The 22962-nt window shown below is 48.2% G+C and overlaps 1 long non-coding RNA gene across 1 annotated transcript; it reads right to left on the minus strand.

Annotated features, from left to right (window-relative positions):
- Window positions 1–19662: 19662 nt before the first annotated feature.
- LOC126072642 (uncharacterized) lies at window positions 19663–22962 on the minus strand. The gene is made up of 3 exons (XR_007516545.1): window positions 22812–22962; window positions 21272–21381; window positions 19663–19768 (listed from the first exon to the last, which is right to left on the minus strand). It is a non-coding gene; the product is annotated as an uncharacterized LOC126072642 (long non-coding RNA).

The raw sequence follows: 22962 nt of genomic DNA on the forward strand, positions 1-22962 counted from the left end.
GGAGTCTTTAGGGTTTTCTATGTATAGCATCATATCATCTGCAAATAGGGACAGTTTAACTTCTTCATTACCGATTTGGATGCCCTTTATTTCTTTTTCTTGCTTTATTATGGGGCAGTTCTACTCTGTCCTATAGGGTCACTATGAGTCGGAATCGACTCAACGGTAGTGGTTTTTTTTTTTTTTTTTTCCTTACTGCTCTAGCTAGGACTCCCAGCACAATGCTAAATAGGAGTGGTGATAGAGGGCATCCTTGTCTTGTTCCTGTTCTCAAGGGAAATGTTTTCAGCCTCTGTCCATTAAGAACGATGTTGGCTGTTTGTTTTATATAGATGTCCTTTATTATGATGAGGAATTTCCCTTCTATACCTATTTTATTGAGAGCTTTTATCAGGAATGGGTGTTGGACTTTGTCGAATGCCTTTTCTGCATCAATTGAGATGATCATGTGATTCTTTTCTTTTATTTGTATGGTGGATTACGTTGATTGATTTTCTGGTGTTGAACCATTCTTGCATACCTGGTATGAATCCTACTTGGTTGTGGCTTATTATTTTTTTGATATGTTGCTGAAATCTATTGGCTAGAATTTTGTTGAGAATTTTTGCATCTATATTCATGACAGATATTGGACTATAATTTTCTTTTTTAGTGATGCCTTTGCCTATTTTGGTATCAGGGTTATGTTGGCTTCATAGAATAAATTTGGAATTCTATTCTAAAACTATTTCTTTGATCTGAAATAGTTTGAGTAGTACCGATGTAATCTCTTCCCTGAATGTTTGGTAGAATTCTCCAGTGAAGCCATCTGGGCCAGGGCTTTTTTTTGTTGGAAGTTTTTTTTTTTTTTTTTACCTTTTAAACCTCTTCTCTTGTTATGGGTCTGTTCAGGTTTTCAACATCATTTTGTGTTAGTTTGGGTAGATAGCGTTTTTCTAGAAATTTGTCCATTTCCCCTGCATTTTCAAACTTGTTGAAGTATAGTTTTTTATAATACCCTGTTATGATCGTTTTTATTTCAGTTACAGACCCTAAGCTCTTGATCACTCTGCTCTCTAAAAAATTCGGAGAACCTGCACGTTTTGTCTGCCAAGTGATTTTCCCAACAGGAGCACCAAAGGAAATGAGAAAGTTCTGAGGCTCGGCCTGGTCTCCTGGCCAAGCCAAGTCTCCCTGGTTCTCTGGAGGGTGGGAAGACAAGCATTCCCACCAATGGTCCTTCTGAAGGGCTGCAGACTCACCCTCTGCTCCTGCCAGCTCATGGTCAGCATGACCCGCAGGCCTTCTGGGGGTGAACTTTAGGATTGGGAGAGGTCTGCCTGCCTTTGGCAGATAATAAAAAGAGCTCACCATTTTTATAGCACTTTACAGTTTTCAAAGCCCATAGTAAACTTGCTGAGTCTTCACAACAGCCCTACAAGGTAAGGATCAGTAAACCCATTTTGTAGCCAGTGAAACTGAGATGCAGACTGGGGAAGAGACTTGACCAAAGTCAACATCTCAGAGGCAGTTGGTATTAGAGCCAGGAGTCACATGCAGGACTGGCTGACCCAGGCCCATCCTTTGGGCACATACACTTCCCCAGCGCTACTTCCTCATTGGGGAAATATCTTGGCTCAGAAAGACTCCATAACCCCTGGGCCCCTTGTGAGCACCCCCAAGTATGTGGCCCCAGGTCACACCTGGTGGGGTGGTACCATGGAGCCCCAGCCCTCAGAGCTCACAGTCTGATGCAAACATCATGGAAGGCTGAAGCATCAATGATGGTGGGCAGTCTAGGGCCCAAAGCCTCTCTTCCTAGAAGCCCGACCACCCACTCCCTTTAGCTAGGGCCAGCAAACCAAAGGATGAGTCTGTGTGCTGTGTGGGGTTGGTCCTCGTTTGCCTCATTGTCCCCCAGTGAACCCCATCGGCACCTAGGACAGGCATCCCCTCTCAAACACTGTCTGAGTCTCCCCAGAGGAACCCAGCCCCAGTTCAGGACAAAACTCCCAAAGTCAGCAGGAGCTGGTGCCAAAGTCCCGGGGTGAGGGTGGCTCCCCCAGCCTGGGTTTGCTTCTCCACTCAGCCTCAGCACAGGCTGGGTGTCCAGGCAGCACACTTATTAGTTCTGCACGTGTATGGGGACCTGTGCCACCAGGACTGCCTCGTGGGAGCCTCCAGGAACCAGGCTTTTGCAGCTAGTGACTCCACCGGGTCCTGGGAGAGGCCCTTCGGTGAGTCAACGCCAAGCTGAGCTCAGCACAGAGCTCACCTGGCCCTGCCAGGGAACACCACTCCCCACAGTGGGAATAGCCTTTGTTCCTCACCTTCCTCAGGAGGGGAACTAAGGCTGGGTGCTGTCTAGGTACATGATGCCCCCCATGGCAAATGGATGAATGCCCACTTGGCAGGACCACTGGGTGTTTCCAAGGCCTCCACCCACCTCAGGAAACTACAAGGGCCCCTCACTTCCCCAACGCGTTCTAGGGGGGCACCCAGCCATGTTCCCCCAGGGAGGAGGAGAAGGTCATGGCCAGCCGAGGGTGGTCAGAGAGCCCTCCATGGGATGTGCTGCACACAAAAAGCACCCATTAGCCAAGGGACAGAGAGGCCACCGGCAATGAAGAGAGGCCTGTGGGAAGGTCCCTGGGTGGTGTTGACGGCTTGTTCCCAGGTTCACATGCTACCCTGGGCCAGCAGCCCCCGCAGGGCCTCAACTTTCCCATCTGTAAATGGACCCTGGTTTCCAAACAGCAGTTTCTATGCTGTTTTCTGGAGGTCCCTGGGTGGCTCAAACGGTTAAGTGCTCCACTACCAGCCAAAAGGTTGGCGGTTTGAACTGACAGCACTTCTGAAGAAAGGCCTGGTGATCTGCTCCCAAAAGGTCACAACCTTGAAAACCTTAAGAAGCAGTGCTACTCTACACACATGGCATCGCCATGAGTCGGGGTCAACCCAACGGTAACAAACAACAACATATTGTTCTCTGTGGAGTCCTGGAGTTCCCTCACAGGTGTGAGCAGGGGGTAGGTGTGCCAGGCAGGGGGACCCCAGCTCTCTAGAGAGGGCTTTAGGCGTCTCCTCATATATTGGGACAGGGGCTGGCAGAGAGGCTTCTGTTTAAGGTTAAAATCATAGGTGTGAAAACTACTGACTCAGGGGAGGCTGGGAGCCCTCAGCACGGCCATTCCCACCTTCCTTCCCTCTTCCTCTCCCCTGCGCTCATTCAGCACCCAGCCTGCGCAGACCCACTGTGCGCCCCATACAGGACGACGCCATGGTCCATGCTCCCAGGAGCATCAGGAGGGTACCTCTGAGCAGGTCCAGCAGATGGGGCTGAAGACAGAAATGAGGTCAGAGCTGCCTCAGTTTCCCTAAAGTGCTTGTCCTTGAGAGGTCAAAGAGAAAACTAAACAAGTGCCTGCTGATGGAAGTGTCTTAAGTTTCCCTAGTTCAATGCCAGGGATACCAAGGAGAGCAGTATGACAGGGGATTTCGGGGCAGTAGGGGATCTGATACTTAAAGAGATAATCTCACCAGGAATGAACAGCAGGGAGGCCAGCCATTAACACCTAAACAAGTAAACATGGTAACTTTGGAGTGTGACAAATGCTACAATGATGATTAAACAGGACAAGGGGATAGAGAATGATGGGGACAACACTGGGTAGATGTTTAAGGCCTCTTTGAAGCAGCGACATGTGACCTGAGACCTGAGTGACCCGAAGGAATCTATGAAAATCAGAGGAAAGAACATTCTAGAACATTCTAGGCAGAGGGAACAGCAGAAGCAAAGGCCCTGAGGTGGTTGAAAGAACAGAAAGTAGGCCAGTGTGGGTAGAGCCTTCATCACAGGCCAGACAGCCTCACTGCCTTTAGGGGGCACCTCCCCAGCTCCTAGCCCCACCCTGGTACTTAGGATCATGCACAATAGTGAACTAATTCCTTCCTCCATCTTCTAAAGCTCAACTTGCCCTTGACTCTAAACTTCTGCTGCAGAACCACAAGATAAACAGAGTCCTTGCCTCGTGGAGACCAGGCACCAGGCCATCAGGGAAGACCACGGCCACCCCAGGAGAAGCTGGGAAAATCCCCACAAGCTAGAGATTTTGGTGGTGCTCCTGCCCCCTACCCCAGCCTACCTGGGCTCAGGTTCCCAGACACGTGCCAGACTCTACCTGATGGGGCCCCACCCAGGTAAATAGCACTTGCCCAAGAGGAGATGATGCTACAGAGTCCTGGCCAGGGGACCGGCCCTGCCGAGCATGCTGGAGCAGCCCATCATGGCAGCAGCAGGGAAAGCAGGCTGCCCCGACTCTGAGGAAGGCAGGGAGTGGGATGTGTCAGGCGCCGTCACTGGGACCCAGCTCTCCCACCCACCCCAGGCCTGCTGGGGACCTGAGGGATTGGGGCCATTCAGTGCCTGCACCAGTATCCGCTTCCAGCCCCATCTGGCCAGAGGGCCCGGGGCCTGGAAAGATGCAGGACTTGCCAACGAGGCTTTCTCAAAGACCAGGTGGAGCTGGGCAAGGCTGGGCTGGAGGAGGAGGAGGTTTTATGATGGCCTGGCTGGCAAGTGTTCTGGATTGAGATGTCAGGTGGAGACAGTCAGGCAGGGTGGAGGGAGGCAGCGGGGTGGTTCCCCCCGAGGGAGGAGGAGAGAGTTTGATTGAGACTTTGGGCTGCATGGCCCAGCTGGCAGCTCAGCTCACCTTGGAAGGGGTGGCCAGGAATATCTGGCGGCCCCTCGGTGGACACCAAGGCCTCAGGGAGCCACATGTTCCTCCCTGGTGGAGAACCTATCAGCCCTCTTTCTCAACTTGCAAGCCCCCCCAATAACTGCATGCTGTTTCTGGCCTCCACACCCGTCCCTTCTGGCTGAAGTGTCTGTTCTCTGCCTCCCTAACACCATCCCCCTGCCCAGTTGCCTGCCCATCTCCTACCAGTGGTTGGAGACTCAGCCCAGCATCCCTCCGTGAAGCCTCCCCATCCGTTCCCCATCTTCTCCGAGGTTCAGGCACTTCTTCCTGCTGAATCTGCCATGTCCCCCCTCCTGGTCTCCATCCCCAAACATGCCACACAAGATAGCAACTGTTGACTCACCTGCCTCCGGGCTGACTGACTTCCTAGGAGGCAGACACCAGGAGGGACATGTCTTACTCGTGTGCCCTCCCCCCGCGCCTGCCACAGAGAAGTCACCAGTCAGCCCCTCTGCCGCTCGAAGCGACTCACTGAGCTCTGCCCTGCCAGAACCTCCATTTGCTCACAGTAAAATGGGGGAGTAGGGCCACACAAGGCCATGTGGGCAGACTGGGTGGAGAGATAGAAGGTTCCAGAAGGAGGAAGTTGGAGCCCAGGGTTCAGGGACAGAGGAGGGAGAGGAAAGAGGTGGGCCTTTTAGGTGGGGATGGGGGGGAGGAGGAATTGGTTCAGAGTGGGGGAGTGTGAACAGGCAGGGCAGAGGCAGGGCTACCTCAAAGGAGTAGGACGTCCACCAAGGGTAGGACAGGAAAGAAACGAGTTTGGGCCATGCCTTGAAGGCCAGGTGATGTGCAGGGTGACCAGTACTCCTGCTGGTTGGAAGCCCTCCCTGCTACCCTGGGTAGCTGACCAGGAAGGACTCTGACACTCATGTGGGGGCCAAGCAGGGGCTCCCCAAACTTGCTCTGATGCTGAGGATATGGAGCCATGCTCTAGTTTCCTGTAGAACCATGACAGCCAAGATTTCACCCCAAGCAGCAGTCCACTGCACCCCACCCTTGCCCCTGCTCCTGGCACCTCCAACTGCCCGAGAACAGCTTGTAGGCAGCTTAGCACCCTGAACTAGGCAGTGCTAGGCAGGTATACCCCCTGCTCCCAGGGAAGATTCATGCCTACACTGCGGGGGTCAGCCAGCTGAGGGTGGGCAGTCCTGTCCTGGCTCACATACTGTGCCTTGTATGTGCTTGTTTGAACAGATCACCAGGGTTAACGGTTTAGGAAGGTCTTAATATAAGGGGTTTTATCACACCATGTTGTACTGTGGTGGCTTGTGTGTTGCTATGGTGCTGAAAGCTACGCCACCAATATTTCAAATACTAGCAGGGTGGCCCATGGTAGACATGTTTCAGTGCAGCTTCCAGACTAAGACAGACTAGGAAGAAAGGCCTGGTGATCTACTTCTGAAAATTAGCCAGTGAGAACCCTGTGGATCACAACAGAGTATTGTTCAATACAGGTATTCCCTGACTTATGACAGGGTTCCATTCTGACGATTTCGTCATAAGTTGGTTCCAATGTAAGTTGAATACCTCATTTTTTTTTTTTAGTTTTCATTATTATAGCCTTTTATTATCAGTATTTTTATAAATTCAATCTTTATTTGTCTTTAGGGGTTGGAAACATTACACATAAACTTATAGGTATGATGACATCAGCAAATTAAATGCCACAACATTGTCTGTAGTACATATTACTGACGATAAAATGTACCAAAAAAAAAAAGGAAAAGGATGGTCATAAGTATGGTTTGTCATAAATCAAATCTGTTGTAAGTTGGGGACTTACTGTATACTGTATAGTGCTGAAAGATGAGGCCCCCAGGGAAGGCACTCGATTGGAAGCCACTCAAAATATGCAGTGGCTACAACCATGGACTCAAGCATGCCAATGATGGTGAAGATAACACAGGACTGGGCAACATTTTGTTCTGTTGTACATGGGGTTGCCTTGAACCAGAGTCAACTCAACAACATCTCCCCCATCACACTGGGGTTCACTGGGTGCAGGGGTGGTGTTTCCTCTACCAGTCTGGGGCTCCCTGACCCTGAGGACAGGGTTTGCTGCTCTTTTGCCCCTAACCAATTCCAAACACACCTCACTCGAAGGATGATGCCAAGTCTGGTCGCATTTCTGTGTCACTGACATTCGTCAAAGCCTTTGGCTCCTTGGGTGGCCCTGAACACTAAGCCCAAACCTGACTTGGGCCCCAGACCCACCCAGCTGGGACCATCACATGCCCCCTCACTGGTTCCCTGAATAACGGATTCCATTCACTGGCATCTGGAGTGGGTTCTTCGCTGGACAAGACCCACCTGCTCCTTCTCCAGGTGCCGGGGACTTGTTCACTCCTCCAGGACAAGGTGTGACCTGTGCGGCCTCACTGTTGAGCTGGGTGAGACAGACGCTTAGCACCTCTGGGGGAGCTCTGGGGCCATGAGAATGGCTGGAGGTCTTTGGTCCAGATCAGGGGTGGGTCCAGGCTTGGAAGCCAGGGCTTCTGGGCTCTGTTCATGTTCTGGAATAAGTCATTCAAAACAAGGGATCAAGACTTCAGGCTTTGAAATCAGACAAACCTGGGCTTAGGTTCCTGCTTTACGGCTTAACCTGCCATGACCTCAGGCAAAATACTTAACTTCTCTGATTCTCAGTTCCCTCACCTGTGAAGTGGGGCTAATACTAATGCCTACTTTGAGGAGGTACTAACAGGATTAAGGATAAAACGGCGACAATGCATGGGAAGTGCTTAGCCCAGCACAGGGTAAGTGCTCAACACACCAGCATCATCATCACCCTCAGAAAAGCAGGGCAGAGCTCCCTGGAGAAAGCAACCCACAGGCTGCCTCTGCTGGTCTCACTCAGAACAGGAATCAGGTGACCCAGCTTCCACTTAGCCTATCCCTGGGAACATTAGAGAAGGCAGTGGCCTTCTCACAGGCAGGGCCGATGACTGGCACATCTCTGAGCCCCAGGACTTGGCAAGCAGTAGGTCCTCAGTGGGAGCCCTGGTGGTTCAGTGGTTAAGCGCTCGACTGCTAACCAAAAGGTCTAGATCCACCAGCTGTTCCACAGGAGAAAGATGTAGCAATCTGCTTCCATAAAGTTTACAGCCTTGGAAGCTCTATGGGGTTGTTCTACTCTGTTCTGTAGGGTTGCTATGATCCAGCATCAACTCAACAGCAGTGGGTTGGGTTTGGTTTAGGTGCTCAGTACTTGTGTGTTGAATTGATTTAATCTGAAATATTAGTAGAAAAAGGATTGCTAGATCTGGGGTGTGGGTCTCATGCCCAGCCCAGAGCACGTAGGGGGCAGAGTAGGGGTGGGTCCTGGATCTGCATCCTTACCAAGCCCCGAGGTGGTTCTCTGGCAGCTCTGAGGACCACAAGAAGTGCTGGGTGCCAGTCCCCTCGTGTCAGAGATAGCAGGGCTGGCCCAGGGTCACAAGGGAGGCAGTGGCGGAAGAAGGGCAAGAGCCAGGGCTTTACCCACTGTGGCCTCAGCCTGCCCTGGCTCTACCCACCCCCTCCTCACAGCCCTTCACCTACTCCTGCCTCCCCAGCCACACCCTGCACCTGCAGCCCCTCCTTCCCGCCCGCACACCTGGCACCTGGCCTTTCCCCCAGCAATTCCCAGGGCAATGTCTACACTGGCTGCAAGACACACTCCAGCTACCTCATGGGCTGCCTCTCTCCAGGCATCCTTCCGTACAGCTGCAGCTGGCCCCTCCAATGCTGCTTTCTTGGCCTAGGAACTTGCCATCTCAAATGCCACCTCCTCCAAGAAGTTCACCCTGATAAACATAATACCACCCTCCAACCAGATGTGGCTTCTTCCTTCCCTAAACTCCTGGGGATTCCAACTTAGCCTAACAAACAGGCTCACTCCTGCCTCTTCCTCTGTAGGTATTCCCTTGCCCCCTCTGGGCACTTGGCCCTGAGTCCTGTTATCTCCATGTCCACAGGATGGGAACAAAGAAGACTCAGTGGATGCTGGCTGATCCTGTCCTGTGCCAGGCACTGCAGGCGGCTCAGAGTAACGGCAGTGTGGTGGTTAATGAGGGTCAGTATCTACCTTGCCCAGGCACTGGGCTAAGTTATCCCCTTTTTATGGATGAGAAAACTGATGTCCAGAGAGGTTAAGCAATTTGCCCCTGGTGCACAGGGTCAGGAGTAGCAGTGCTAGAGTATGAACCCAAGTAGCCTCACGTCAAAGCTGCCCTGTAAAATATGACCTCTGTTGTTTAAGGTTGCTGTCTTGAGTAAGCAAGGCATCTGTCTGTAGTGGACAATTGTCCTTATTTTGGCCTCTGGCCACCCAGCATGTGAACCCTCTCCCAGGGTTTGAGGAACATCCCACCTGTGGGTCTTGGTGAAGACCATGCCTGTGTCCTCCTCTTGTTTTCCCAGCCTCCCTTGCAGCTGGGGCATGGTCATGTGATCTGGGCTTAGCTAATCAGATGCACCTGCCTCAGACTTTGAAACCAGAGCTAGTGAAGCAAAGACCAGGACTGTGACAGCAGCTGGGAGGCACAGACCTATCCAGTGTCCAGAGCGTGGTGGCCTGTGTTGACCAGTTCTGTCAGTAGGATGAAGGGAGTGAGGGATTCTGCGAGGCCCAGGAGATGGACTAGGGCAGATACTGTTGGTGCCCACTGGACACGCATTCCTGCCCTGTCCCCCACCTCAGGGGGCCCCTGGCCACTCAGCGCCCACCCCTAACTAGCCCCAGTGCAGGGGCCTGTCTGAGTCAACTGCAGTCATCCTGAGTCTCCTTACAGGACCAGTGTAGAGATGGGCGAGGAGCCCATTTTCGGCCCATGAGGCGTGAGGGGAAGCCTCCAAATGTGATGCCTGAGCCTGTGGTGGCAACAGCCACTGTGTGAACTTGAGGGAAGATATCAGGTCCCAGACACACTCACTGAAGACCCTGTGTCCCTAACGGCATGACTCAACCTCACCTGGGTCTGCCCTGATCTAGGCTGGTTGTTGGGTGAGACAGTGAGTTCCCCAACTGTTCAAGCCGGTTTGTGGTGGGCTTTCTGACACAGCTGCTCCGCTGTCCCACTGCAGCACCAACACCCTCACCCTTGATATCCTTGACAGCCTAAGGCCAGAACCTGGGCATTGTCTCAGCATGTGTCACAGTGGATGAGCTTGGAGCCAGCCTGCAGGGCTTTCCCCAGTGAAGGGACTCGGTGGGATCTGGGATACGTCCTTAAAGCCCTTTTAGGCTCGGTTTTCTCACCTGAAAAGTGGGACTAAGGGCAGTGCCACCTAAGGTCACTGTGAGGACGCAGGATACAACAGGAAGCTCTGAGCACAATGTCAGCTCAGCTAGTTGCTGCTATTACTATCATTCATTCTTATATCAGCTCTTCAAGGTTTTTGTTATCTGCATTTTACAGATGAGGAATCCAAGGTTCAGAGAGGTGGAGTCATTTGCCCAAGGCCACACAATTAGCAAGAGGTAGAGCTCAAATTTGAGCCCGGTCTGTCTGGTCCCCCAAAGCTGGCCCCCTCTCTCACCCAGCTGTCTTACACGTTGGTGTTTGGTAAGAGAAGCGGGTACTCCTTGCTCTGTACTATGACTGTTGGAGATCTGGCAGAGTCTTCAAACCTGAATCTCTCCTCTGGAATCCACCATGAACCCCTCAGCCAGGGTTTATCTAAATCAGATATGGGCAAAATTTTCCTGTAAAGGGCCTGAGAGTAAATATTTTAGATTTGCAGGCCACACACAGTCTCTGCGGTATATTGTTCTTTGTTTTTTTCTTCCACCCCTTTGAGAACATAAAATCATTTTTGGTTGCAGGTTGTACAAACATAGGCTGAGAACCAGCTTTGCCACCACCCCCCCCCACCCCCAGCAAACCCTCCTGGAGTCAACTGGCCATTTCCAGCCGGGTCAGTCTCTGGGATGGTGACAAGTTCCTTATGTTTGCCTCTATGGTCTTGGCCAGTCAGTCCAGATGTTCCCAAGAGAGTGTCTGGCTGGGATGAGGACTGAGATAAAGTGGCAAGAAGATGACAGTTGTGGACTTTGGCCTTATGTGGACTTGGACTCAAATCCCCACTCCGCCACTTCTGACAGAGCGGTTTCAGTTTCCTTATCTGTAAAATGGGTATAATAATGGAACTGGCCTTATCTAGTGGCTGTGAGGACTAAGTTCCCAGAAGCACTTAGCACAAAGTGAGGTGCCCCATGGCTGGTTATTGTGCTGTAAGGACACATCTACAGCCCGTCCTCTGAACAGCTCCACTGCCAGCTTTCCAAAGAGGCTGTGGGCCCAGCAGTGACAAGCTGGAGCAAGTCCCTGCCCCTCTCTAGGTCTCAGTTTCCCTGTCTCAGAAAGTTGGGGATTAGACGAGGCCCCTGAGGACCCTCTGCCCCCCAGGAGTTAATACAATGAAACATCCATGCAGTGTGGGCCGTCTTGTCCTGACAGCTTTTGGGCAGGCTGCCGCTCAGAGCAGCACAATGAGGCATTGAGGGCAGCCCAGCCTGGGGTCATCCACACCTGCCTTTCTAGTTTACCCTACCCCTCACCCCCAGCTGCCTCACTTTCCCTGGCAGGGCGAAATGGCAGAGCTCGCCTTTGGGCCCCTGCAATCCCTCAGCCTCAGGTCCTATTCTGTCGGACCTTCCTGAGGGGTGCTGGGAAGGTCCTGAGGAGGCAGGAAGGACTCTTTCCTCTGACCCCCGTCTCCCCCCAGGTTCCTTGCAGAAGGCAGCACTCTGAATCCCAGAGAAACTGTCAGCCACTCTCACCACAGGCAACCCCACTCACTGGGGCAGCTGACAAGAGTAAAGGGAGGGGGACTGGGCATCTCCCAGCCGAGCTGTGAGAGGCTCCTCAGAAGACTGTTCCCACATTAAGGAGACACTCCTCAGATCCCACAGCTGTTTGGCACATACTCTGAGCTGGGCAGAGTCCCTGGGTGATACAAACAGTTACGCTCGGCTGCTAGCTGAAAGGTTGGAGGTTTGAGTCTACCCAGAGGTACCCTGGAAGAAAGGCCTGGTGACCTACGTCAGAAAAATCAGACATTGAAAACTCTGTGGAGCATAGTTCTACTCAGACACACATGGGATTTCCATGAGTCAGAATCAACTTAACAGCAACTGTTTTTTTTAAAATAAATCAACCTATAGCTGTACCAGGGACAATTTTTAAGTATAAGTATGTTCCATGCAATATTTGAGACATATTAATTGTGGAGAAATTAGTTACGTTGCATGGCCTTTTGCATTGATTCTTTGGAAAAACACCTTGAGAGATTTTTCCCCTAAGTCCTGAGGAGTTACCTTTGCCCTAGTTTTCTATCCCAGAGGGTTTGTTAATTTTGTCCAGGTTGATTGACATTTCCTGGGTAAGCCATAAACAAGGATGGTTTGATACTTTTTATTGGGTCCTGGGCTGCAGCCTGCCCTGTGATTGGTAGGTAAAAAAAAAAGAAAAATTTTTTTCTTTTCTTTTTTTGGTTTAGGCTGCAGCCTGCTCTGTGATTGGTATGTACCTTGCAGGGATTGGTCAATCACTGTGCAAATGAGGTGAGTTGTAGCCTACTATGCAAATGAAGTGTATGTGGCCTACACAGAGGGCATTGGTCAGTTCATGGCCCTGGTGGGAGTGCCATGGCTTGAAATTAATAAGGAGTTTGCATATTTAAGCTGCCAGCCCCACAGGGGTTTTTAGAGACAAAAGGAAAAAAGAAGAGGAGGAGAGAACGAAGGAGAGAAAGAGAGGAGGCAAGGAACCTCTTTAAAAAGGTGTACCATGGGGGTGGAGCCAAGATGGTGGAACAGACAGATGCTTCCGGTGAGCCCTCTTTACAACAAAGACCCAAAAAAACAAGTGAAAAGAGTATATTTGGGACAAGCTGGGAGCCCAGGGCTTCAAAGGCAAGCTTAGAAAACGAACTGAGGGGCAGGGGGAGGAAGAGACCGTTCAGAAGCGGAGAGGAGTTACAGAACCTGAATCATGGGGAGCCCTCAGGCACCATTCCCGGAGCAGCGGCGTTGGGCTGGTACTAGTGTTTGGCGGTGGTTTCCTCAGGGAGAAGCAGCAGCCACATAGCCTACTCATACCTCCGGAACCTGAGGAGAACGGTGCTCTCGGCAAAAGCTAAGTACCTGCGTATATTTTACCACTTCCCCCAACCCCCAAGCTGGCTTCAGGGGCTGAATTCCCTGGGCCTGAGATAGGCCCTGTTGAGCATCTAGAGCCATCCTCCTGGCCTTGGGGAAGGAAAAAATTTGCAAATGCAGGAAAAGACAATTTGTTAGCTCCACTAACCAGGGGAGCTCAGGACAGAAGCGGCTCCTGTCCAGGCATAAACAGCCCGTGGACTTTGAGCACCTTTCCCTTCTGCATGGACCTGTGTGGGCCTATTTTGGGAGAATAGGCCCTTGCTGGCATACTCCAACTGTTTCAGCTGTACAGCGGAGAGGTGGGTGTTTGAGGTTTGGCATTGCTTTGCCTATTAAACAAGTTCCTCACCTACCTACAACAGGGACCTCAGGACTGGTAGCTCCACTCAGGTCACCCAGCCACCCGTGAGAGGGGTCCAAGGATAACTGGTACCTCCCAGTCCTTACAACCAAAAATTTTGGGTGCCCATGGTCCATCTGCAGAACCCACCCACCTGCATGCTCTAGGGAACAGGGGCGCACTTTCCTCAGAGACACTCGGGGGTTGGTTCTCAAACCCCTGCCTTGTTCAGAGCATGACCCCTGCTGCAATCAGATACCAGTATATATGCCAATCACCCCTGCCCCTCTAAGACTGTAGGACAGAGACTGTACCACACACTTGATGATCAGCTACCTGGAAACCTGAGCTGAATTCATACAAGAAAACTGAATGGACTCCTAGACTGATATACCTGATAACAGCTCTAGCGATCTGGGGACAGGATGTCAGAACTCCAAAGGTAAAAATAATCACACTCAAGCAACCCATTTAGGTATACCAAAACAAAACAAAGCAAGAAGCTACGATGCAGTAAGCAAGCATAAACTAATACAATAACTTATAGATGGCTCGGAGACAACACTCAATATCAAGTCACATAAAGAAACAGACCATGATCACCTCAACAGGCTCTCAAACAAAGAATCCAGGGATCTTCTAGATGAAAGTGCTTTCCTGGAATTACCAGAGCAAGAATACAAAAGTTTAACATACAGAACCCTTCAAGACATCAGGAAGGAAATGAGGCAATGTGCAGAACAAGCCAAGGAACACACAGATAAAGCAACTGAAGAAATTAGAAAGATTATTCAGGAACATAATGAAAAGTTTAATAAGCTGGAAAAATCCATAGACAGGCAGCAATCAGAAATTCAGAAGATTAACAATAAAATCATAGAAGTAGACAACTCAATAGAAAGTCAGAGGAGCAGAATTGAGCAAGTAGAAGCCAGAATTTCTAAGCTCAAAGATAAATCACTTGGCACTAATATCTCTGAAGAAAAATCAGATAAAAGAATTTAAAAAAATGAAGAAACCTTAAGAATCATGTGGGACTCTATCAAGAGAAATAACCTACAAGTGATTGGAGTACCAGAACAGGGAGGGATAACAGAAAATACAGAGAAAATAGTTGAGGATTTGTTGGCAGAAAACTTCCCTGATATCGTGAAAGATGAGAAGGTATCTATCCAAGATGCTCATCGAACTCCACATAAGGTAGATCTGAAAAGAGAGTCACCAAGACATATTATAATCAAACTTGCCAAAACCAAAGATAAAGAGAGTATTATAAGAGCAGCAAGGGATAAACGAAAAGTCACCTACAAAGGAGAGCCAATAAGAATAAGCTTGGACTACTCGGCAGAAACCACGCAGGCAAGAAGGCAATGAGATGACATATTTAAAAAATTGAAGGGAATAAATTACCTGCCAAGAATCACATATCCAGCAAAACTGTCTCTTAAATATGAAGATGAAATTAAGACGTTTCCAGATAAACAGAAGTTTAGGGAATTCGTAAAAACCAAACCAAAACTACAAGAAATACTAAAGGGAGTTCTTTGGTTAGAAAATCAATAGTATCAGGTATTAACCCAAGACTAGAACACTGGGCAGAGCAATCAGAAGTCAACCCAGACAGGGAAATCCAAAAAAGCAAAGCAAGAGTTAAATAATAATTTTAAAAAAGCTCAAAACAGGGTAACAGTAATGTTATTATATAAAAAAGACAACATTAAAATAACAAAGAGGGACTAAGAAATGTAATCATAGATCTTCCATACGGAGAGGAAGATACAGCGATACAAAGAAATAAAAGCTAGGTTTAAATTTAGAAAAATAGGGGTAAATAATAAGGTAACCACAAAGGAGACAAACTATCCTACTCATCAAAATAAAATACAAGAAAAAAATAGAGACTCAGCAGAAACAAAATCAACAACAACGAATATGAGGAAAGGACAATATATAATCTACTCAGCACATAAAATTAAGTGGGAAAAAGAAACTGTCAACAACACACACAAAAAAGACATCAAAACGATAGCATTAAATTCATACTTATCCATGATTACGCTGAATGTAAATGGACTAAATGCACCAATAAAGAGACAGAGAGTGGCAGAATGGATTCAAAAACAAGATCCGTCTATATGTTGCCTACAAGAGACACACCTTAGACTTAGAGACACAAACAAACTAAAACTCAAAGGATGAAAAGAAATATATCAAGCAAACAACAATCAAAAAAGAGCAGGAGTGGCAATATTAATTTCTGACAAAATAGACTTTAAAGTTAAATCCATCATAAAGGATAAGGAAGGACACTATATAATGATTAAAGGGACAATACACCAAGAAGATATAACCATGTTAAATATTTATGCACCCAATGACAGGGCTGCAAGATACATAAACTCTATCAGCATTGAAAAGTGAGATAGATAGCTTCACAATAATAGTAGGAGACTTCAACACACAACTTTCGGTGAAGGACAGGACATCCAGAAAGAAGCTCAATAAAGACAGGGAAGATCTAAATGCCGCAATCAAACAACATGACCTCGTAGATGTATACAGAACACTTTCTTTTCTAGTGCACATGGAACATTCTCTAGAATAGACCACATATTAGGTCATAAAGCAAGCCTTAGCAGAATCCAAAACACTGAAATATTACAAAGCATCTTCTCTGATCGTAAGGCCATAAAAGTGGAAATCAATAACAGGAAAAGCAGGGAAAAGAAATCAAACATTTGGAAACTGAACAATACCCTGCTCCAAAAAAGCTGGATTATAGAAGACATTAAGGATGGAATAAAGAAATTCATAGAATCCAATGAGAATGAAAACACTTCCTACCAGAACCTTTGGGACACAGCAAAAGCAGTGCTTAGAGGCCAATTTATATCAATAAATGCACACATACAAAAAGAAGAGAGGGCCAAAATCAAAGAATTATCCCTACAACTTGAACAAATAGAAACAGAGCAACAAAAGACACCCTCAGGCACCAGAAGAAAATAAATAATAAAAATTAGAGCAGAACTAAATGAAATAGAAAATAGAAAAACAATTGAAAGAATTAACAAGACCAAAAGCTGTTTCTTTGAAAAAAATCAAGAAAATTGATAAACCACTGGCCAAACTGACAAAACCCAAATGAAATTAAAAGAATCGTATCAGATTACTATGAAAAATTGTACTCTAATGAATTTGAAAACCTAGAAGAAATGGATGAATTCCTAAAAACACACTACCTACCTAAACTAACACAAACAGAGGTAGAACAATTAAATAGACCCATAACAAAAGAAGAGAGTGAAAAGGTAATCAAAAAACTCCCAACAAAAAAAAAGCCCTGGTCCAGACGGCTTCACTGCAGAGTTCTACCAAACTTTCAGACAAGAGTTAACACCACTAGTACTAAAGGTATTTCAGAGCATAGAAAAAGATGGAATACTCCCAAACTCATTCTATGAAGCCACCATATCCCTGATACCAAAACCAGGTAAAGATACCACAAAAAAAGAAAATTATAGACCTATATCCCTCATGAACGTAGATGTAAACACTTCCTCAACAAAATTCTAGCCAATAGAATTCAACAACAAATCAAAAAAAATAATTCACCATGACCAAGTGGGATTCATACCAGGTATGCAGGGATGGTTCAATATTAGCAAAACAATTAATGTAATCCACCATATAAATAAAATAAAAGACAAGAATCACATGATTTTATCAATTGATGCAGAAAAGGCATTTGACAAAGTTCACTCATTCATGATAAAAACTCTCAGCAAAATATGAATAAAAGGAAAATTCCTCAACATAATAAAGGGCATTTATACAAAGCCAATAGCCAACATCATCCTAAATGAAGAGAGTCTGAAAACATTCCCCTTGAGATCAGGAACCAGAAAAGGATGCCCTCTATCATTGCTCTTACTCAACATTGTGTTAGAGGTCCTAGCCAGAGCAATTAGGCTAGATAAAGAAATAAAGGATATCCAGATGGCAAGGAAGAAGTAAAACTATCTCTATTTGCAGATGACATGATCTTATACACAGAAAACCCTAAGGAATCCTCAAGAAAACTACTGAAACTAGTAGAAGAGTTCAGCAGAGTATCAGGATACAAGATAAACATACAAAAATCAGTTGGATTCCTCTACACCGACAAAAAGAACATCGAAGAGGAAATCACCAAATCAATGCCATTTACAGTAGGCCCCAAGAAGATAAAATACTTAGGAATAAATCTTACCAGAGATGTAAAAGACTTATACAAAGAAAACTACAATACACTTCTGCAAGAAACCAAAAGAGACTTACATAAGTGGAAAAACATACCTTGCTTATGGATAGGAAGACTTAACACTATAAAAATGTCTATTCTACCAAAAGTGATCTATACATTTAATGCAATTCCGATCCAAATTCCAAAGCCATTCTTTAATGAGATGGAGAAACAAATCACCAACTTCATATGGAAGGGAAAGAGGCCCTGGATAAGTAAGGCATTACTGAAAAAGAAGAACAAAGTGGGAGGCCTTACTTGACCTGATTTTAGAACCTATTATACCGCCACAGTAGTCAAAACAGCCTGGTACTGGTACAACCACAGATACATAGACCAATGGAACAGAATTGAGAATCCAGACATAAATCCATCCATGTATGAGCAGTTGATATTTGACAAAGGTCCCAAAACAGTTAAATGGAGAAAAGACAGTCTTTTTAACAAATGGTGCTGGCATAACTGGATATCCATCTGCAAAGAAAAGTAACAAGACCCATACCTCACTCCATGCACAAAAATGAGCTCAAAATGGATCAAAGACCTAAATATAAAATCTAAAACGATAAAGATCATGGAAGAAAAAATAGGGACAATGTTAGGAGCCCTAATACCTGGCATAAACAGTATACAAAATATTATTAAGAATGCAGAAGAAAAACTAGATAACTGGGAGCTCCTAAAAATCAAACACCTATGCTCATCCAGACTTCACCAAAAGAGTAAAAAGGCTACCTACAGACTGGGAAAAAGTTTTTAGCTATGACATTTCCGATCAGCATCTGATCTCTAAAATCTATATGATACTGCAAAAACTCAACTACAAAAAGACAAATAACCCAATTAAAAAATGGGCAAAAGGTATGAACAGACACTTCACTAAAGAAGACATTCAGGTAGCTAACATACATGAGGAAATGCTCACGATCATTAGCCATTAGAGAAATGCAAATCAAAACTACAATGAGATTTCATCTCACTCCAACAAGGCTGGCATTAATCCAAAAAACAAAAATAATAAATGTTGGAGAGGCTGTGGAGAGATCGGAACACTTATACACTGCTGGTGGGGATGTAAAATGGTACAACCACTTTGGAAATCAATTTGGTGCTTTCTTAAAAAGCTAGAAATAGAACTACCATTCGATTCAGCAATCCCACTCCTCAGAATATATCCTAGAGAAATAAGAGCCTTTACACAAACAGATATATGCACACCCATGTTTTTTGCAGCACTGTTTACAATAGCAAAAACATGGAAACAACCAAGGTGCCCATCGATGGATGAATGGATAAATAAATTATGGTATATTCACACAATGGAAATACTATGCATTGATAAAGAACAGTTATGAATCTGTGAAACATTTCATAACATGGAGGAACCTGGAAGGCATTAGGCTGAGTTAAATTAGTCAGTTGCAAAAGGACAAATACTATATAAGACAACTATTATAAGAACTTGAGAAATAGTTTAAAGTGAGAAGAAAACATTCTTTTGTGGTTATGAGAGGGGGGAGGGAGGCAGGGTGGGAGAGGGGTATTCACTAATTAGATAGTAGATACTTTAGGTGAAGGGAAAGACAGCACACAATACAGGGGAGGTCAGCACAACCGGACTTAAAGCAAAAGCAGTTTCCTGAATAAACTGAAGGCTTTGAAGATCAGCATGGCAGGGGTCTGGAGACCATGGTTTCAGGAGACATCTAAGTCAATTGGCATAATAAAATCTATTAAGAAAACATTCTGTATCCCACTTTGAAGAGTGGCATCTGGGGTCTTACACGCTAGCAAGTGACCATTTAAGATGCATCAATGAGTCTCAACCCACCTGGATCAAAGGAGAATGAAGGGCACCAAGGACATAAGGTGATTACAAGCCTAAGAGACAGAAAGGACCAAGTGAACCAGAGACTACCTCATCCTGAGACCAGAAGAACTAGATGGTGCCCTGCTTCAACTGATGACTGTCCTGATAGGGAACACAACAGAGAACCTCTGAGGGAGCAGGAGAGCAGTGGGATGCAGACTCCAAATTCTCATGAAAAAACCAGACTTAATAGTCTGACTGAGACTAGAAGGACCCTGGTGGTCATGGCCCCCAGGCTTTCTGTTGGCCCAGGACGGGAGCCATTCCCAAGGCCAACTCTTCAGACGTGGATTGGACTGGACGGTGGGTTGGAGGGGGATGCTGGTGAGGGGCGAGCTTCTTAGATCGGGTGGACACTTGAGACTATGTTGGCATCTTCTGCCTGGAGGGGAGATGAGAGGGTAGAGGTGGTTAGAAGCTGGTGAGATGGATAAGAAAAGAGAGAGTGGAAGGAGGGAGCGGGCTGTCTCATTAGGGGGAGAGTAATTGGGAGTGTGTAGCAAGGTGTATATAAGTTTTTGTGTGAGAGACTGACTTGATTTGTAAACTTTCACTTAAAGCTCAATAAAAATTATTTAAGAAAAAAAAAAGGTGTAACCTGGGTCAAGGGCTATAACACTAAAGACAGTGAGAGGTCCAGAAGGGGCCCAGCAGCATAGCTGGCAGAGACACATGGCAGGGCCAAGAGGAGCTGTCCTCAGGGAGCTGAGAGGAGGCCTGCAGGGTTGAGAGGAGCTGTCCTGCACTGAAGAAGGGAGACTTTGCCTACAGGCTTCCTGTTTCTGATCCTGAGTTGTACCCTGTTCCTTAATAAGCCACTTAACTGTAAGTATGGTCTGTGAGTTCTGTGTGGCCATTGCAATGGATAACTGACCCCAGAAGAGAAGTACAGCATGCCATGGGAGAGACGGCTGGTGTCAGAACTGGTAAAAAGCTCGGAGAGTAGAGGTACGTCTGACCTCTACCTCATGGGGACCAGCCTCGGGCTGATCTTGATTTGCATTTTCCGCACTGAAGTTAGACACATTCCGATGCTGTCACTACCAGTAGTCCCTACATTTTACACTTATACTAAAAAAAAAAAAATTTTTTTCATTTATCTGAAATTCAAACTTAACTGGGCACCTTTAAGGTTATCCGGCAACCCTAATCTAAGTACCTAATAATTTTGGGTGAGGAACCCCCATCTCTGATCCTCTATTCCTTCATTTTAATAGAACTAATAGTGTCTACCTTGCCAAGCTGTGAACCTATGGGAAATGGCTGACAGGTACTGAATTCAGCTCCACACACAGGGGTGCTGCGTAGGGCTGCTGAGGTAGCGAACCAGAAGAGAGGAGCTGTGGTGTGCAGGGGGCCTGTTGCCTGGCCTGGGCTGCCTCAGTGTGCCCACCGTCATTGGCTGCTGGGAGGGGACAGGGAGGATTGGTGTCCCCAATCAAGCTGAGTCGTGAAAAGCCAAGACACGGGCCTCCACTTCCGGAGCCCCGGGAAGAAACAAAGTGGGATTGTCTCGCTGTCCGCAGTGCTGCTTGGCAAGGCTGTAACCCTGTGCTCATGAACGAGCAGGTCTCTGCCACTTGAAGGGTCAGTGGCTGGGAGCGGCATGGGACCGGGACTGGGGCCAGGGCCCCCCCAAACAAAAGCCGCCTCCTAAATGCCCTGTCTGCCCTGGCACGGGGCCGGGCCTGCCTGAGATCCCAGCCTGAAGCTACTCCCAGGGCCTCGCATTCCCTCTGCTCTCACCCGAGGCTCTGGCCTAGAGCACGTCCCCAGTGGGGACAGTGACAGTTTGTGCAGCTGCCTGCCTGACTGTGGGCACCTGGGCTCCCAAAGTTGTGCCTCCTCCTGCTGGGAGCTGGTGATCTAACCAATCTGTGCCCACCTGGGTGGGGAGCAGGGACCAGGTGAATGATAGCTGGGGGCTGCACCTCCCTTGTAGGTTGTGCAGCCTCGGGCAAGTGAGTTTGCTTCTCTGGGCCTCAGATTCCTCCTCTGTAAAACAGAAAGAACAAGAGTCAGCGAGGACTAGAGGCCGTGACTGGCACAGTGCATGCTGGGGTACACCTCCACAGCACTCAGAAGTGTGAGTGTTGGGGGGTCCTCAGATGGCTGACTGTGAACAGCCTGGCAGGGTGGTCTAGCAGAGGCTCTCATGGACACCAGACAGGCTGCTACAGGGGTGAGAGGGTGGTAAGGCCATCTGGCAAACGTGGCAGAGGGACCTGAGGGAGAGTCCAAGGAGCAACAAGCCCCTGTCCCCTTCTCTCCTGCCCATGCTCTGGGCACCCACCCAGGTTGGCACTCCCCTCCGGGTGAGAGTTCAGAGCCCAGACATTCACTACTCCCCGTAAACTAGTCAGCCAAAGCAAATTCTGGCCCTGGACCAGCGAAGGGTAAACCCCAGCTCCCACCCAGCCCTGGCCCTGCTTTCCCCAGAAGGAATGGCTGTAGCTACTTCCTGACGGTATTTTCTTGTCCCAGGAACTCCTCTCTCTTGCTCCAGAAAGGCCTGGCCCACCCTCTGGCAATGTCCCAGGAAGCTGTGGGCAGGGGGAAGGACACCACCCTCCCTCAGGAGGAAACCCCCTTATCTGGGGAATACAGGGCCTGTTCCGAACACCAGTTTGGCAGGGGCTGGAGGTCTTCAGCAAGTCTGACAGCCCAGTGTGACAGAGCGAACTAGTGATAAAGTGCCCAGAGGACCAGCCCAGTGCTTAATGCTCCCTGCTTCCTTGGTCACTTCCTACCTGAAAGGGCTGCCGTCCAGCCCCTCCTCACTCCCAATCCGTCCCCTTCCCTCCCCATTCACTTCCTCTGGTCAACTCTCTGAAGCAGGAAGAAGCTCTTCATGAACCTCTTGGTGATGAGCCTGGAGTGCCCGCCTGAGCCATAAGTGTCCATAGAGAGGGCAAGATGTGAGAAAGGAAGACAGCCTGGGAGTCAGGGGGCCTCGGGCAAGTTCCTGCCTCATCTCTGTGCCCCACTGTCCCTAGCCCTAGAGTGAAGGGGTCAGAGTTCACATTTGAAGCTCTGGAGCCAGAGCAAGGGGCTCAGGGTGAGGATGCTGATGTTGGCCACCAGTGGCTGGGGACAAGCCTGGAGTCTTCAGGATCGGGGGCAGCCTCCTGGGGCAGATTCCAGTGGCGGCCCTAACCTCCCAGGCTGGAACCCAAAGCTCTGAGGGTGGAGGCCGACACAGGCCCCGGTAGCAGGGAGAGATGGCTCTGCATCTGAACACGCCTTGCTCAGCTTTTCCAGGCTTGTCAAGGAGGCCAAAAGGGGTGAGTTGGCAGCATGCAGAGGCCGGGCCAGGTTCCGAGATGGGGCAACAGACAAGGATGGTAGGAAAGGGAGTAGCCCCCCTGGGGCAGGAAATGCAGAGAAGCAGAGGCAGAAATAAACTCCGGAAAGCAAACACAGACCTCACCAAAGCAGCTGAACTTGTGTGCAGAGGCTATGCGAAGCGTGTGCCCGGCCACGTGCACGTATGTGTGTCAGGGCCGAGCATCCTCCTGACACCCCCACAAGCTGAGGAGGCAGGTGATGTGAGTCCTCAGGGGCCCTCCCGCTCTG

The sequence above is a fragment of the Elephas maximus genome, chromosome 3 (assembly GCF_024166365.1).
Source record: "Elephas maximus indicus isolate mEleMax1 chromosome 3, mEleMax1 primary haplotype, whole genome shotgun sequence".
Classification (NCBI taxonomy): Eukaryota; Metazoa; Chordata; class Mammalia; order Proboscidea; family Elephantidae; genus Elephas; species Elephas maximus.